The 18037-nt window shown below is 48.4% G+C and overlaps 2 long non-coding RNA genes across 2 annotated transcripts; one reads left to right on the forward strand and one right to left on the reverse strand.

Moving 5' to 3' along the window:
- Nucleotides 1–5063: 5063 nt before the first annotated feature.
- LOC138916401 (uncharacterized) lies at nucleotides 5064–10138 on the reverse strand. The gene is made up of 3 exons (XR_011423641.1): nucleotides 10046–10138; nucleotides 9492–9574; nucleotides 5064–5201 (listed from the first exon to the last, which is right to left on the reverse strand). It is a non-coding gene; the product is annotated as an uncharacterized lncRNA (long non-coding RNA).
- Nucleotides 6655–10412, forward strand: LOC111775937 (uncharacterized). The gene is made up of 2 exons (XR_002811895.2): nucleotides 6655–6794; nucleotides 10185–10412. It is a non-coding gene; the product is annotated as an uncharacterized lncRNA (long non-coding RNA).
- The last annotated feature ends 7625 nt before the right edge of the window (nucleotides 10413–18037 follow it).

An 18037-nucleotide genomic window follows, 5' to 3' on the forward strand; every position in this document is an offset into this window, starting at 1 on the left:
CCTAGAGGAGAGGGCAGTTAGATACTGAGCTTCTCAAATCCAGGACTGTTTTCAGTACCATGCCAAGGGTGGAGTCAGCTCTGGAACTCAGCAGTGTGCCTAAAGCCCCTGTGCCTCACCACCATCGTACAAGCTTCTGAGTTTCATAGGACTTGCAGGAGCACAGGTATAGAGTATCAAGAGCCAAGACTCCGAACACAAAGAGCCTGCATTTTATTCAGCCTTATCGATGAATTCATTTATCAGTTACATATTGGTTTTAGCCTCTCTCTGGTGCCTCAGTTTCCTCATTTGAAAGAAATAATACCTAACTCATGGGGGAATTGCAAGGATTCAAAGAGTTAACATTTAGAAAGCACTTAGAAGATTGCTTGGAATATAGGAAACACTATATAATTGTTAGCTATTAATAATAAAAATAACGTTATTAGCAATATTATTATACTTACTCCATATGAATTCTCACCCCATACGAATTGTGGGCTTCTGGAGGAGAAGGTTAGCATGCCTGAGGCAAAGTCATCCATTCCGTTCGAAGCCAGGAAACAAGCGGGTAAGGAAGATGACCCAGGATCGGACATCTGCAGACCTGGTGGACAGGCTGTGCCAGAGACCGAGGCAGGGTGGAATCCCACTGATCCTGGGGATGGAGGAAAGGGAGGATATTTTCGGGGTCTGCTTCTGAAAGCCATGAAAAGAGTAAGCCGGCCACCCATTAAATGGCCTAAATTCAGACAGGTCCAATAGGGCCCTGGGGAAAACCACATTGCCCCGCCCCACCCACCCCAACGACCCCCCCAACCCTCCCTCCCCCCTGCCCACCGCCCCGCCACAAACATGCACTTTGTTCCAGAGGCCGCAGGACTGCCTCAGGCGATACACAAACTGGGACCTGGAGGCCCGGGGCAGTACAGTGATCCTGAATCCGTGTTTCAGATCTCAGAAGTGCTCCAGACACCCGTGGGAAACTCCAAAAGTTGGCGATCGGTCCTGCTACCAGTCCTGCACAGCTACGAGTGGCTGCACGGAGGGTGCTCCATAACCGGCTTGAAGCTGAGGATGCAAAGGAAGACAAGAAGATGAAAAGGCAGGCCGCCCTGCTCGCTGTGGCCCGCCAGTCTCCTCAAGGTATCCTGAGGGAGAGGGGGCATATGCCATGGGTGAGTAACCCCGGCCCCCACCAAGGGGCCAGGAGGCCACCCACAATGTCGGGGGCTAATCGGTGTGCGGACTGCCAAGAGGAAGGGCGTTGGAGGCAGGATTGTCCGAACCATCCCCAGGGAGGGAAGGGATCGAAGAAGACTGAGCCGTGGCAGTTTCCCTTGACCACAGATGAGACGTGATGGGGCTGAGGGACAGCCCCCTCCCCCGCTTGGCTCCGGGAGGCCCCGGTGACCTCGGCAGGAAGGAGGAGAGCAGGCTGAATCTTTGCTCCCTAGTGGAGCCGTGTTCCTGGTGTGGAATGCCCACAAGGGAAAGCTTTCTGAAGGAAAGTGTGAACTGAAGGAGGTCTCAGGAAAGGGAGAGACCGGAAGATTTCTGGAGCCCTGGACCTGTGAAACAGGGTCCAAACTGCTGAAGTATTCCTCACTGTGTGTACCAGAATGCCCCGTTCCCCACCCCCTTCTAGGGAGGGACATGCTCTGTAAGTTAGGGGCCTCCACTCCACAGGCCGGGAACAGCAGAAAACCGAGCTCCAAGCGCCAAAAAGTGGGGGAGGTGAGCTGATGGCCCTCTTGCAGGATACAGCAGCCCCTGAGAAGCGGGAGATTCCCCTACATGATTCAAGCAGGGCTAACTCGGAACTATGGGCCCAGGGACAGGTGGAGTGAGCAGCCGGTGCCACGCCAGGAAAGGTAAAACGGAAGCAGGTAGGTGGCTGGCCCCGGGTAAAACATATGCCCCTTGAAGCCAGAAGCCATAAAGAGGAAGCTTTCCCGGAATCAGTAAGTTTTCAGAACAGGGGAATCTAGCTTTGCTCGAGACCTTAGTGCTCTCAATGCTGTGCGCTCCTGGGGCTATAATAGTAAATGTCTTCCCTTGGTTTCTGGCACCGAGCGCCTAAAAGTCCTGCGATGGCCCATACGAGAGCCACATGGCGCATCTTTGGTTAGGAGAATTACTTTAGGGCTCAGTTCCTGAAACGAGTCCAGAGCCAGAAAGGTGAAGTGGTTTGTCTGGTGTTATTCCTAACAAGCCCCTTTCAACGCCACCTGAACTGGTGTTAACGAGGTGAGTGTTGGAGAAGCCCTAAGGGTGGGGGCTGGGTGCCGGGGAAACCAACTGTGCGATTCGATTCGGGCCTTGGAAGTTTCAGGTCCGTCCCCGTCCCCGCCGCCGCCCCAGGGGTGGGGGCGGGGGCAAGAGGGGCTGAAGGTCGCGCTGAGTAGCCAAAAGCCAATGACCGTAATCGACTATGCCCAGGTGATGGAGTCTCCGTCAGACTGCGAAAGGACCGTGCTCAGACAGCTGCCGCGTTGGTGAACACGTGGAGGTTCGGGGAGAGTGGCACACCCAGAGAGGCCCCGGGAGCTCCTCCTCCCTGCCACACATGTTTTGCTTTGTGCACCTCTTCCCTGTGGCTGTTCAGAAGGGAGAGGTTCTCCCGAGTTGTGTGAGCCGCTCTATCAGAGCCCTCAAACCCAAGGAGGGGGTGGTGGGAACCTGCGGTCGCGCGGCCGGTTTGTCAGGAGCACAGGTCACGACCCGAACTTGCAATTGGCATCGAAAATGGGGGCGGGGAGAAGGGTAATCCTGCGGGGTGTGATTCTATCCCCAGGAGGATAGAGTCAGATGTGAGTTAAGTATGTTCAGCTTCTTAGCCAGTAACGGATATGAGGTGCCTAAAGGGGACGGCTGGGTTTTGCCACCTTTGGATCCCTAGCTTTGGATTCACAGCTATAAGCCTCTCTGATAAACTACGGGTGCCAAACTACGGGAACGGACCAAATTGAATAGGGCAAGCTGGACACCGTGGTGAAAGGATGGCCCCCATGCTGGAGAGCTGTAGCTGCCACCTGCCTGTTCAATCAAGAAAGCAGGAAAACGGACTCTGGGCCAACCTAGGAGGGTGTGGGCCGTCCCTCTCGCCCATCAGGTCTGTCGCCTCCTGGAGACTGAAGGACATCTCTGGCTTCCCAGAATAGGATACTACCATATAAAGCCCTGCTGATAGATTCCCCTCAGATTTCTTTAAATCCCTGTCGGACCTTAACCCCAGCTACCCTGCTCCTCGATTCCAGTGGGCCTACTAGCCATGCTTGCCCAGCAGTGGTTGCTGGCCACAGAGCTCTGCAGAGTGAGCCATGGAACGCAAACATGGGCCAGAGATCCTTAAAGTGCTAGGATTGGTGCAGGGCCCCAAGCAAGTAGCTGGGCTCCATTGTAACGGCCATCGAAGTGGGGAATCGGAAGCCACAAAAGGAAATAACTTGGCAGCTGCAGCTTCAGCTGCAGCCGTGAAAAGGGCCGCTCCCTCAGGAGAGCTTCTCCAGTTACCATTAATTCCCACGCTACCACTGTGTGAACTGACACCTTCTGTGAACTTACCCCGGATCAAGTGAGGGAAGCCACCACGCAGGGTTTCAGTGGTCCCCAGTAGTCAAGGGCTGCATGATAAACCAGCGAGGCAAGACCCACGTCCCCAAACCAACAGCCTGGGGACTCCTTAAGGGTGCTCATGCTGTCTTACAACTTGGGAAAGCGGTTTGTCCCAAGATCCGCTAGATCCTATCTGGGTAGGGCGTCGCTTGCTGTCCCTAACCACAAACTCTTCCCTAAAATCACAAGGAGTCACCCTTTGGATCCACCAAGCAAGGGTTAAAAAAAAAAAGGGAGGGGGGAGAGAGAGAGAGAGAGAGAGAAAGAGAGAAAAGAGAGGTGCCCAGCCCCGAACATCCAGAGAGATCATCACAGACAACTGAGGACTCCGAGTGTTCCTGAAAACCACTCTCCGATTGGAACCTCTGGTTTCAGCAACCCTGTCCAGACAAGTAGTGACTGCCTCTCCACCCGAGGCTCCGCCCTGGATCCTATCCAGCCGCGTGCCCCTTCAGCACGGTAGGCAGCCAGGGAGGTTGCACGTTCGTGGGCAGCAGGAGTAGGTCCATCGGAGACGGATGGGCAACCCAGTGTGCAGACTGTCACAGGGCTGGTGGAATCTGGAGGGAGGGTGCAAATACTAAGGAAAGCCCATCTCGGAGCCTGCCTCACTCATGTACTCCAGCTTCTCTGGACCCACCATTAGACCAGCTGGGGAGCCCTGGGGGACCTCCACCTCATCCCCCTACCTCACCCCTGCTTGAGCCAGAGGCCGGCACAGGGCCAAACCCCTTGCTGTTCTCCCCCCGCCATCCCCCTACGGGGACCTGGACACTGCCACAGGCAGAGACCCTCCCCCCTCCTCTTCCAGAGTGTACAGCCACATTAGGACGAGTGACACACCTGGAATACGGCCCCTGAGACAGGTGCCTGACGGGGAGGGGACGCTTATTGATGTGCACGTCCCCTTTTCCACCTCTGACCTGTGGGATTGGAAGGCACACACGCAAGGACTGAGCACTGACCCAGAGGAGTTCATAAGCCCGACGAAGGGAATCTTCTGCACTCGTGATCCCACCTGGGCAGATATTCCAAGCCTGTTGACTACACTCGTCATGGCTGAGGCAAAGTCATCCGTTCCGTTCGAAGCCAGGGAACAAGCGGGTAAGGAAGATGACCCAGGATCGGACATCCGCAGGCCTGGTGGACAGGCTGTGCCAGAGACCGAGGCAGGGTGGAATCCCACTGATCCTGGGGATGGAGGAAAGGGAGGATATTTTCGGGGTCTGCTTCTGAAAGGCATGAAAAGAGTAAGCCGGCCACCCATTAAATGGCCTAAATTCAGACAGGTCCAATAGGGCCCTGGGGAAAGCCGCGCCGCCCTTCCCCGCCCACCCCAACGACCCCCCAACCCCCCTCCCCCCGACCACCGCCCCACCACAAACACGCACTTTTTTCCAGAGGCCGCAGGACTGCCTCAGGCGATACACAAACTGGGACCTGGAGGCCCGGGGCAGTACAGTGATCCTGAATCCGTATTTCAGATCTCAGAAGTGCTCCAGACACCCGTGGGAAACTCCAAAAGTTGGCGATCGGTCCTGCTACCAGTCCTGCACAGCTACGAGTGGCTGCACGGAGGGTGCTCCATAACCGGCTTGAAGCTGAGGATGCAAAGGAAGACAAGAAGATGAAAAGGCAGGCCGCCCTGCTCGCTGTGGCCCGCCAGTCTCCTCAAGGTATCCTGAGGGAGAGGGGGCATATGCCATGGGTGAGTAACCCCGGCCCCCACCAAGGGGCCAGGAGGCCACCCACAATGTCGGGGGCTAATCGGTGTGCGGACTGCCAAGAGGAAGGGCGTTGGAGGCAGGATTGTCCGAACCATCCCCAGGGAGGGAAGGGATCGAAGAAGACTGAGCCGTGGCAGTTTCCCTTGACCACAGATGAGCTAAGTATGTTCAGCTTCTTGACCAGTAAGTGATATGATGTGTCTAAAGGGATGGCTCTGTTTTTTCTTCTTTGGATTCTTTACATTGGATGCATGGCTATCAGCCTCTCTGATAAACTATGGCGACAAGAAACGGACGCTTTTGAATGGGGCAAGCTGGACACCGTGGTGAAAGTTTCGCCCCCATGCTTCAAAGCAGTAGCTGCCACCTGCTTGTTAATCAAGAAAGCAAAAAAATTGGCTATAGACCTACCTATGAGGGTTTGGACTCTTACATCAATTCTCTAGTCTACCAGTGACTGATGAGGCCTCTGGCTATCCCAAAATAGAATACTGCACTATCAAGTTATGATGCTAGATTCCCTTCAGATTTCTTTAAAATCCTGTCATATCTTAAACTCTGCTGCCCTTTTACTTGATTCCAATGGGTCTTTAAGCCATGCTTGTCAAGAAGTGACCTCCAGCCACAGAGGTCTCCAAAGTGAATCATGGACGTTAAACATGGGCCAGAGATGCTTAAAGTGTTAGAAGTGGTACAGGTCCCCCAGAAAGTAGCTGGGATACATGGTAAAGCCCTTCAAAGGACATAACGTGGCAGCTGCAGCTGCAAAAATGGCCACTCCATCAGGAGAGCTTCTCTAGCTACCATTAATTTCCACACTGCCCTCATGTGAACTGACACCTTCTGTGAACTTACTACAGATGAAGTGAGGGAAGCTACTACACAGCATTATCAGTGGTCCCCAATAGTCAAGGGCTGGAAGACAAACAAATGAGGGAAGGTTTATGTCCCCAAATAGCTTTAGTGTGCTCATGCCAACTTAACTCGCAAGGATTCAAACCACTTTGATTTTGGTAACACCGTGACCTCACAGAGACCACCTCTGACCTCATAGAGGCCCCTTCTGTCCTCACTGACAGACAGAGATCTCAGCTGACCTAACAGAGACATCCCCTGACACTTTAGACACTCCCCTTGACCACACAGAGACATCCCATGCCCACACAGAGACTTGTCTGACCACCCAGAGACCTCCACTGACCTCATAGTGAACCCCTCTTCCCTCAAAGTGAGGTCTCCTGATTTCACAGAGAACTCCCTGAACACACAAAGAACTCCCATGACCTCCAAGAGACCTCTAGTGACATTATAGAGACCCCCCTCTCACCTCACCGAGACCTGATATCACAGAAGCCAACCATTTCCTCAACAAGATCCCCTACAACACAGTGAGAACTCCACTAATTTCATGGAAACCTCAAGTGACTCTCACCAGATCTAGGATCTCAGGGAAATGAAGAGAGGATGGTGGGTGCACCCGCCCCTCCCCAACTGACTGACAAATCCCATGGGTCTTATTGACTGTTAGCACTCTGGAAGCCCCACTCCATGGAGGGAAAACCCTTCTTTCTATCTACGCATGCACAGCAAAGGTGACTGGCCTCAGAAAGGCCCTTGGGCTTGCTGAGGGACAGGTCCTTGTGGCACTGAAAGTGTGGGGGAGCCCACTGGTGGTGGCCGGGTGCAGCTGCTGGTGAACTGGGATTCCCAACTTCTACAACTGTGTCTCACATCCCCTTCTCCCCTTCTGCTCAGGTCCCACTCCCATCCTTTGAAATTAGTTTTCTGCCCCTCTTTGCCCATCAGGAGCCAGCGGGCAGGGCAAGACTATCCCTCCTGCATGCTGATCATCCGGGGCCTCCTTTATTGTTTGACAGAACAAGGCCTCCCATCAGGAAGGAACTTTTCAACACAGGGAGCAGTAAATGTTTGACAAGTCAACAGGGCTCAGGAATGCTAGCCAAAGGAGTTTGGCCACACTAGGCATGCCACGCCCCCTGCGGAAATAGTGGGGAAATTGGCAAGCCTGCCCTTCCAGGGGCAGGCACCTCCCTTCACTCTGGAGTCACTAAAGCCATGCCCTCCTGCTGCCCAGAGCTCTACTCTTGAGAGAAATCCATGACTAAGGTCCAAGGCAGGTCTTCCCCTGGCCATCTCCCTGGGTGCACTGTGGCAGGGCACAGAGAGAGGTGTATCCTCTGGAGGAGCCTGCTTTGTCTGAAGGAGGCCAGCCATTCCAGCTTCCTGGGATGAGTCTCTGTCTGGGGTCTAGGATGGGGAAAAGGGCCCTGAGACCTGAAAGTACCCTGGCAGTTGTCATCAGCCTGGTTGGAGCAGGAGGCTGCCAGGAAGCTAGTGTGCCCAAACTGTGTCTCAGCCCCTCCACATTCTGGCACCCCCCAGCCCAGGCCTGGCTCCCGAGGGAGGATGATGAACTTGGCAGCAGCCGGTGCAAGGGCACCAGCAGTGGGGGTGGTGTCCCACAGCCTCCTGGGATGCATTGGGTGGGGTGGCGCCCCCTGTGGTGTGGCATGTGGAGTGGGCTGACTCTGGTCACCTCTGGGGCAGGGATCCACCTCAGCTCAACAGAGGCAAATACAACAAATGACACTTGGAGAGGAGGTCAGGGATCTTCATGCCCCTGCCTCAGGGTAATTCCTCTTGCCCAACGACTCCTATCAGACCCAATCCCAACATACCCAGGTCCAGATTTGAGACCACAGTGGTGAACTTGGAACCTACTTCTTACTTCCCTGTCCAGCCTACTGTGGTGGTGTTCTTGGTGGTTGGGGAAATGGGACTGGCGGTGGCTGCAGTGGTAAAGGCCATGGTGGCAGCTGCTTCCCAGACATCTGGCATCTTGGGGACCCGAGGAGTGCATCATTGGTGTACCCACACTCTCCCCAGCCCCCCATCTCTCCCATCCGTCCTAGTGACTCACCACTCCAGGAGCCCTGCTTTCCTCACTTACAGCCATCTCTTTGACTGCACTTGTTTAAATTACATGACATTGAAACCTCCCTCCATAAGCTATTCAGATCAAAATCCTCCCTGGAACCTTCTGAGTTGGCTGAGAACAGTTCAGCAAAGTCCACAACATTCTCCTAAGTTAGAGGCAAGATTTTCATCTTGAACTTCCTGGACATACCCCTGGGCTCCTAAGCAGGCTTCATCTGACCTTAATTATGGATTTCAGGCCATCCCCTTCTGTCTTTTTGAATCTGGTCTGCCTACCAGTATTTCATGTTCTGGAGAATATCTTGGGTATTTTCCAGGTGAAACTTCAGTGTTTCCTCATGGCTTTGCTGCCTCAGTTGGTCCAACAGCTTACAGAGGTGGGCCTCCTGGGCCCACGTGACTTCACATATGTTAAGTCACTGTGAACCTGTGAGTGAAAACGTCTCACACTAGTTCTGTTCAATGGGTTCTTCCCCAATGTGAGATTTCTGCTTATTGGAGGAGCTAAGAGGCACTTAAAAGACTGCCCACAGACGTTCATTTGTTCTTTTCTCTATGTATGAATTCTAGGCTAATCAGTCAGTCATAGTTCCTGGTTAAAAACCTTCCTCATGTAAGTTACATATGCACAGTGTGTTACTCTCTTGCATGCATTGAGATTTCTTCTTCTTTTGTTTTTTTTTGAGGAAGATTAGCCCTAAGCTAACATCTGCTGCCAATCCTCTTTTTGCTAAGGAAGACTGGCCTTGAGCTAACATCTGTGTCCATCTTCCTCTACTTTATATGTGGGACGTCTGCCATAGAAAGGCCTGCCAAGTGGTCCCATGTCTGCACTGGGGATCCAAACTTGTGAAGCCTGGGCCACTGAAGTGGAAAGTGTGAACTTAACTGTTGTGCCGCTGGACCAGCCCAGAGATTTCTTCTTTATAACACCTCAACTGTACAGTTGGTTAATTTTGTAACTTCATTGTGTTTCATAGACTAGGTATTTGAGCCGTGTTTATAAAATTGTCCTTTTACAAGAATTCAGGTTGTAGCTCTGAGCTCAGGTCAATATCTTACCTAAATTAAAATTATGCAAAACTTTCTGCTGGGATGGCACTTACTCCCAACTCAAATTATAGTCCCGTTATTGTGCTTTACTACTAATCATCCCATTCCCAGGCCTCTAATGTAGGGGACCAGGGTTCAACCCAAGAAACTTACCCTCACTGTGCAGTTAGATGGATCCTTCCTGCAGATATCTGGTATAGGTACCATTTCTTGGTTTTAAAGGTTACTTCTCCTGCCTAAAGTAAATTAAAAAATAAATTTCTCAAGAGGCATTAGGGAACCAAAGTGTTGTACAGCATGCAAGGCAAATATTGACCCTTACACAGGGCAAGAATGTGAAATGGAGCAATGCACTAGTGTCTAGAAACATGTTTTAGGGCACTGTCAATTACAAAATGTTTTCAAGATTGAAGAGAAAACTAAGACGGATTTTGGTAAGGTTATGAGAGAAGAAATCATCAAGGGGAAGGGATGAGGGCAAAGTTCACAATATGAAACTTTCAATCCAAAGAGGACATAAACTATGAATAAAAGATATTGATAAATGCTAGGAATAATGACAACATTGAGAATTTTTCCCCACTGGATTCCCATACTTTCCTGAAAAGACCATGGACTTAAGGAAATCTGCAGTTGGCATTACCAAGGTCCTGATCCCTCACTGACTAGGCTTTTCCTCATAGTGAACACACATGCCTGGAGCTTACCCAGCCTCAGGCCTTGTGGGAATCCCCTTTCTTCCCTCCACAACTCCTCTCCTTGCTCCAATGGGAAATTGTGTCTTATTTGCAGAGCTGCCACCCTGTTCATGGGGAAAAGCCACTTGAATTTTGAACTGTCTTTTAGGAACCATACATATTCCTCAAGTAAAGGACAGGATCTCAATGAACAACTAAGTGAGCATTGAAGAAAACCTTGTAAGTCCTTGAGCAGAGCAGGAGGAACACCGTGACACCAAGCCAAAAGCATTGAGGAACTCGTGGATGTGCACGAGCAAGCTCACAGAGTAAAGATTCCCAGTGTTTTCAACAAATGAGGAATTAAATGTTTCTAGTTAATCCAGAATAACCTAAATTTATGTTGCCTGGTGGTTTTTTCTACTGTGGCCTCAAACTTTGGGCTTACTGCTTAGAACAGAATAATTACTTAGGAACTGTTTAATCTTATTTTTTAGTTATTAAAAAAAATCCATTGAGTTTTCAGCACTGTTCTGGGTGCTGGCAATAGAGCAGCAACAAAGGCATAAAATTGTGGTCAAGAAGACTATATTCTAGTGAAGGGGCACACTACATGCCATTAAATCAATAAACAGAATTACCTTCTCGTAGTTGTGTTATGAAAGAATAAAAATGAGAGCTGAGGGGAGCATGATATGTGGAAAGTTCTCTGGATGCTTGTTGAGTAAATAAATCCTTATAGACAGACTCAACAACAGAGAGAAGATGAATGATGTTCTCCAGCATCACATCTCTGTATAGCTTTTGCCAGGATGCGCCCACCAAGGCGTATTCTTCCTGGGTGAAGCCCAGAACCACATCCATGAAGGTCGCTGATTCCTAAAACATTGTGGACATTCTGGTTCAGACAGGGACATCTCTACCAGAGTCCAGGGGCAGAAAGTTGACATGATAGAGTTGGGGAAATGAGGCTGTAGGTACAGAAAGCTCAAGTCCTCTTTGGGGTTCTAGCCAAATGCTTCCCTGTGCTGATTTGGCATGTGTTATTCTTGCATAACTGCAAACGTATATACAGTCTGTACACAGCCTTAATACATACTAGCTTTATTATTAAGGAATATCACATGATGTGCAATGTGAAATAAACTGGACATTTCCCAAAAATATGGTAAATCTCATTTACAGACTGGCGCGTTTAATACAGTTTATTGGTTGTCAACTTAAGAATACATAACTAGATTCTCCTCACCAATTTAAAGTGAATCACAGACTCATCACATAGCAGGCAACATCAATTGCCTGTGACATATGACTGTGATTATGTGTAAACATTTCCCCTATAGGAACCTTACCTTTCTCCTTTGTGAAATGGTTTAACAAATGTTGACCGATCCAATGAGCTAATTTGCAAAGTACTTCTTTTGCATCAAACACTCAATGCACATAAGTAATAAGTATGTTATTTGAATGAAGCCATGCTGACCATTCTGCACAATGGAACAGACTTAGAAAACCTGGATCGACAGGTACAGCCTCTGTCTCTTATCTGTACACATTCCCTGTGTTCACTACAAGGTAGAAGGACAGATGGTCCAGAAACACAACCCAAAGTTCCCTGATACTTCTATACAGAAGGATGGCCCTAGCCTGCCCCACCTGCACTGAGGCTTCCATTGTCAATTTTCTCTGGGACCTCCAAGCATCCGTTATCATTTAGTTTAGTCCTATGCATCTGATAACAGGTAACAGCAGCCTCTCAATTGTATATGGTCACTCCAGGAGACCCCAAATGGCCACAGAACCCTCCACCCCATCCCCCACCCTGCCCCTCATCCCCTGCCTGCTGAGCTGTGCTCACCCCACCGCAGCTCTGACCCCCCGCAAAGTGAGTCCGACCCACCTGAAGAGTCCACAGCCGCCCCATAGAGACAGCAGGCGAGCCTGAGACCAAGTCTGAGAAGTCTGAGCATGACAGTGGTGCCTGCCATAAGACTTGGACGCCTGTGGCGTCAGGAACGCCCCCTTCATGCCTCACCCAGGCTGAAGGCCCCACCCCAAAGTTCAGGGCAAGCGCAAATTGCAGCAGCAGACCCACTGCTCCATGGCCTGAGGGCTGAAAGGAGTCACAGTCACTCCTGCTTACAGCTCTTAGGAAAGCACCGGTGTATCAACCCTTTCCTCCATCATGCCCGTTGCCACGCACATCACGCTGTGCGCTCCTTCACGGCCCTCCCCTTCCTCCTTCACGGCCCTCCCCTTCCTCCTTCATGACCCTCCCCTTCCTCCTGGCGCCCTCCATACTCTGACGCTGCAGCCATGCTGCCGGGCTAAAGCGGGTTTAATTAATGGCGCCTGAGGCCAGCTCCTGAGGCAGCTTGAAACCCAGCAAAAGCTCCCTGGCTGATAAAGGCTCAGTGGCTAAAATGGAAATACTGGGACCCGGGTAGGTGGAACTTGCATTTTCAAAGCCACGTTTCCCTCCATCCCCTCCATCTGGTCGGGCTGCTGGAACCCTCACAGTGGAGAACTCCCGGCTGAGGGGTCCACACTTTGGTCATGCCTCATAGAAGAACAGCCCCAGCCATAGTATTAAAAGGAGGAAACATCACAGCGGACAGCTCTAATTCCTGCACTATAGACAGGAAACGCAGAAGCCCAGTAAATGACCCCCTAAGCCCCTTCTCTGAGGCCCCACTCAGTGGGTCCACAGGACCTCCTTACCCACCATGGGCCTCTTGGCCTAGTTAACACAGGCAACAGGACAAGAAGTTCCCAGTATTTTTTCCCAAAATGTTAGTGTGGTTTTATCTAGGTCACTGTATTTTGGGGTCTCTTTGTTAGAACAGCTTAACCTACACCTTAGCTAATATACCCTTCCCCAGGTCATCTGACTCATAAATCAGATGGAAATCTTCATTGTTACACAACATTGACCGTGTTCCAGATGCTTGCCACTTTCAATTTCACTGTTAGGTAGTACTTATTAGAAGTTTTTGGGTGAAAAGTAAAATTCACAAAGCCCAGCGTATGAAGAGTGTGCTGTTAAATGATTCCTCCAGAATCTCCAGATGTTCTTTGTGGATTAAGACAGGCCATCAGAGAATTGCACACCTGGGCTGTCTTGATCTGGTTCCTTGGAGAATTGCTCTGTGGATCTGAGCCTTGGCCCCGCACCATCGGCCCACACTGAGGAGTGCGGCAAACAACCCCATGAGCCCCACTGCTTCCTTGCCTGTAGGATGTGATTGAGGTTGTGCCTTTGCTGCCCGTTGTGTGGACCCAAGAAAGAAGTTTCTTTCAGACCTTGTACCAGGAATAATCGTGCTTCTCCTGAGCAACTGGCTTGTTTTGTTTTTGTGAACACTCTAAATTGTGTAACTGTCTGTGTCCTTCAAAGCCATCTAAAATCCTTTGGGAACAAGACAGGTTATAAAATAAAGCTATTCAGAGTTTAGACCAAGCTCCCTATTTAATGCATTATATTCCTTTTGGAAAAGTCGCTTCATTTGGCTGACTTTCTTTGCTCGTAAGTTAGAGATAATGAGTTCTTCCTGTGAACAGAGTGTAAATTAATATTTTTAAAGCACTCAGAGTTCCCTCAATGCAAGTCATTATGGAAACTAACACTAATATTTAATTTCTTTACATCTCTGCTATTTTGTAATTCCCTCTCTTTTTATGTCATTCCTGAACTTTTTGCTCATTCATTTACTTGGCAAATTTGAGGATGTAACAGTGCACCAAACACCCTGGAAGGATACAGATTAAAAAGTCTGGATTGCACTTTCCAGGAGCATGAAGAGTTGAGAGTGTGTTTTCCACTAAATTAGAGATTTAGATAACAAGAAAAACAATAAATGAATAAGTAAATAAATATCTTACTTATAAAATTCTGTGGTTGCAGTGAAGAAAAGAAATAGGGAACAGTGGGAAAGGATGACAGTTCTTGAGGTGGAGACAACTTTCAAGCAAAGCAGTGGTGAATAAAAAGGAACAACTGTGCTAAGAGCTGGGGAAATACGTCTTAAGGCATGAGAGGGTTTGGCAGGGTGATGGATCTGAAAACAGACAGTGGCATGACAGTAAGCAAGGACAAAGGAGGAGTTTGGAGAGAAGGTCAGGGACCAGGCCATTTAGGGCCTTAAAGGCCAGAGCATGGGGCCTGTATGTTCTCTTACCTTCCATAGGATGCCTCTTGAAGCACTTTATGGGCCAGAGTGACGTGGTATGTGTTAGGTTTTAAGGAGATAATATTGCTTGTATCTCTAGTGTGAGATAATCTCACGTAATAAGGGAAATGTTGAGGCGAGGTAAGCACTGAGGGTAGGATAGGGGAACACAGAGGAGGCGTCCTCTGGGAGTTCTCAATTTGGTTGTTGAGCAAGACTTCCTGAAGTATATGGTGGCTGAGCTGAGATTGGAGAAATGAGTAAGAGTTCGCCAAGGGAAGGGAAGGAAGGGTGAACTAGACAGTGAGCTACATGACTGAATGTACAGTGATATGTGACAGCACGGTAAGGATGCTGCTGTGTTTAAGCATCAAGTAAAACAGAGTATGAGGGGAGATGAAGCTGGAGAGGAGGCTAAAGATTGGACCATGGAGAAGCTTGAGTGTCTAATACTTTCTTCCCCATTCCATGGCTGGCAGGTGGGAGGGAGCTGGGTCCCACCTTCTAACATTTTTATGAGAATTATTTGTGAAAATAATTGCTGCAACCTCTTAAATAAAAGTTTACTTCCCCCCATACTTTCTTTGAAATAAGACCTCTTGGAGTACAGGTGGCCATGAGCAACTCTTCTGCAACCTGAGATGGAGCAGTTGGGAGAAGGTCTTCACCTTTGCCTGTACCTTGTCACCTCCTATCACCACCTCCTCCTTTCCCTGGCTCTTGTCATCTCCAGACCTCTGCAGGGGGAGTTGCTGGTGGGTTCCCATCCCACTTCCTAATGAATGTAGGTGTGCTTAGTAAAATGCTGAGAGATATGACGTGTTATGATAAGTGCTAATGGCACTAGATTTAGAGTCAGGGGCTGGTCCTAGGCCTTCTGCTTAGTAGGTGAGTGACCTGAGCAGGTCACTTGATTTCTGGGAGCTATTTCCTCACATATATATAAAGGGGGATGTATCTACCTCCCTGAGTTGTTGTGAGGATTAAATGAAAAATTGAATATATGCAAAGTGCTTACACAGTGCCTGCTTAGTAAACTATAGGTGTTATTGTTGTCCATAGTAGGGAAGTAATAATCAAAAGGGAAAGCAGACTCAAAGTTCTTTTCTGAACACTGATCATGGAAGACTAGGAAATGGAGAAGCTACTGAAAAAAAATAAGGTAATTGACCTTGGCTAAATCACTTAACTCGTTTCCTCATCCAAAGTGTGGGGGTTACAATTTCCCTTTTGTGTAATGTATTGGATATTTATAAGGAATAGATGTTATTATAGATGCAAAAATTTTTTGGAAACTGAGTATTTTCTTGTTTTGCTTACAACGTTAGTCTGGATCCTCCAAGAGATGACAAGCATTTTGGCGGGGGAAATATTTCAGCGAGAAATTGTGGTGGAAGTTAGAGAAGCTGGCAGGGCTGTCAGACTATGATGGAGGTCTGACTTGAGGAAAGGAAAGTTTGGCAAGGGGGGACAACCTTGAACCAAAGTCAACCAAAAGAGGAATCATGCAGCTCACATCTTTCAGGGAGAGGGCAGCCAACCTATCCCTGCTGAGCTCAGTAATGGGCTGGGAAGAGCTTGTGGGAGGCGTGGCCTCAGCACAAAGAAGTGATGGATTTCAGAGCAGCAGCTGGGACCATTGGTCAGTTCTGCTCCCTGTAGCTGGTATGATCTTGTGGCCACCACATTTACTATGATGAAGAATCTATTTTCTTACCAGGAGAATATATCATTTTGCAACTAAGTCTATTTATTCTGATCCCCCTTCATATGTAAGAGAGCTCATCCCGGCAAGTCCACTGCAGCCATTCTTCCAGTGAAGGTCAACAAATAGCGTGCAGTGCTCTGATAATGAGCTAAAGGAACTTGTGGGCATGGGCACTGCTTTTATCTTAAGCACGTTCTTGAAAGAGCCAACGGGGAAGGTGTTCGTGTTCTCTCTTAGAGCTGGTACCTTTTCTTTCTTGATGCAAAATAGCATTTATTAATAATTTCCTCTGTATCCACTGACTTTTTTTATCCAATCAGCCACCCTATGCCTTTCGATTGGAGCATTTAGTCCATTGACATTTAAAGTAGCTATTGATAAGAATGTACTTATTGCCATTTCGTTGCTTTTTTTTCTGGGTGTTTTAGTAATTCTTCTCAGTTCCTTTCTTCTCTTGCTCTCTTCCCTTATAGTTTGATGGCTTTCTTTAGTACTATGTTTGGGTTCCTTTCTATTAATTATTCGTGTATTATAGGTTTCTGGTTTGTCATTAGCACGAGGTTCATATATTATAGTCTACATGTATCATGGTCAATATTGAGTTGCTGGTCTCTTTAGTTTGACCTCTTACAGAAAGCTCTACTTTGTGTGTGGTTGTGAGGAAGATTAGCCCTGAGCTAACATCTGCTGTCAATCCTCCTCTCTTTTTCTGAGGAAGTCTGGCCCTGAGCTAACATCCATACCCATCTTCCTCTACTTTATATGTGGGACACCTGCCACAACATGGCTTGACAAGCGGTGCATTGGTCCACACTTGGGATCTGAACTGGCAAACCCCGGGCCACTGAAGCAGAACGTGTGAACTTAACCACTGCACCACTGGGCTGGCCCTAAAAGCTCTACTCTTTTACTCCCCTCATCCCACATTCTCTGTTTTTTATATCATATCTAACCTCTTTTTTTCTGCATGTGTATCCATTTCCCTCTTATCATGGAAATAGATAATTTTAATACTTTTGTCTTTTGACCTTCATATTAGCTGCTACATTTATTGTATATTTGCCTTTACCAGTGATTTTATTGGTTTTTAAAAAGTAATTTTTTTATTCCTATTTGTGGTCTTATCTTTTCCACTCAAGCAAGTCCCTTTAGCATTTCTTGTAAAGCTAGTTTCTTGGTGATAAACTCCTTTAGTTTTTGCTTGTCTGGGAAACTATCTTTCCTTCCATTCTGAGTGATAAGCTTGCTGGGTAGAGTATTATGGCTGTAGGATTTTCCTTTCAGCACTTTAAATATATCGTGCCACTCCCTTCTAGCCTGTAAAGTTTCTGCTGAGAAGTCAGCAGATAGCATTATGGGGTTTCCTCTGTATGTAACTTGTTGCCCTTCTCTTGTGGCTTTTAGGATTCTCTCTCATCTTTAATTCTTGACCTTTCAATTATAATGTGTCTTGGTGTGGGCCTCCTTGGGTTTCTCTTATTTGGTGCTCTCTGTGCTTCCTGTACTTGGATGTCTGTTTCCTTCCTTAGGTTAGGAAAGTTTTCAGCTATGATTTCTTCAAATAGATTCTCTGCACCTTTGTCTCTCTCTTCTCCTCCTGGGACACCTATAATACAGATATTAGTATGCTAGATGTTGTCCCAGAGGTCCCTTAGACTGCCCTCACTCTTTTTAAATTTTTTCTTTTATCTGTTCAGCTTGTGTGATTTCCGCTAGTCTTTCATCCAGCTCACTGATCCATTCTTCTGTATCTACTCTGCTATTGAGTCCCTCTAGTGAAGGTTTCATTTCTAGTATTGTATTCTTCATTTCTGATTGATTCTTTTTTAAATTAAATTATGATTTTTTTTAAAAGATTTTTTTTCCTTTTTCTCCCCAAAGCCCCCTGGTACATAGTGGTATATCCTTCATTGTGGGTCCTTCTAGTTGTGGCATGGGGGACACTCCCTCAGCGTGGTTTGATGAGCAGTGCCATGTCCACACCCAGGATTTGAACCAATGAAACACTGGGCTGCCTGCTGGGGTGCGTGCAAACTTAACCACTCGGCCACGGGGCCAGCCCCCGATTGGTTCTTTTTTATATTTTCCAGTTCTTTGTTGATGTTCTCACTGAGTTCTTCTCCCAAGATAAACGAGCAACCTTAT

This window comes from Equus caballus, chromosome 12 (genome assembly GCF_041296265.1).
Source record: "Equus caballus isolate H_3958 breed thoroughbred chromosome 12, TB-T2T, whole genome shotgun sequence".
Classification (NCBI taxonomy): domain Eukaryota; kingdom Metazoa; phylum Chordata; class Mammalia; order Perissodactyla; family Equidae; genus Equus; species Equus caballus.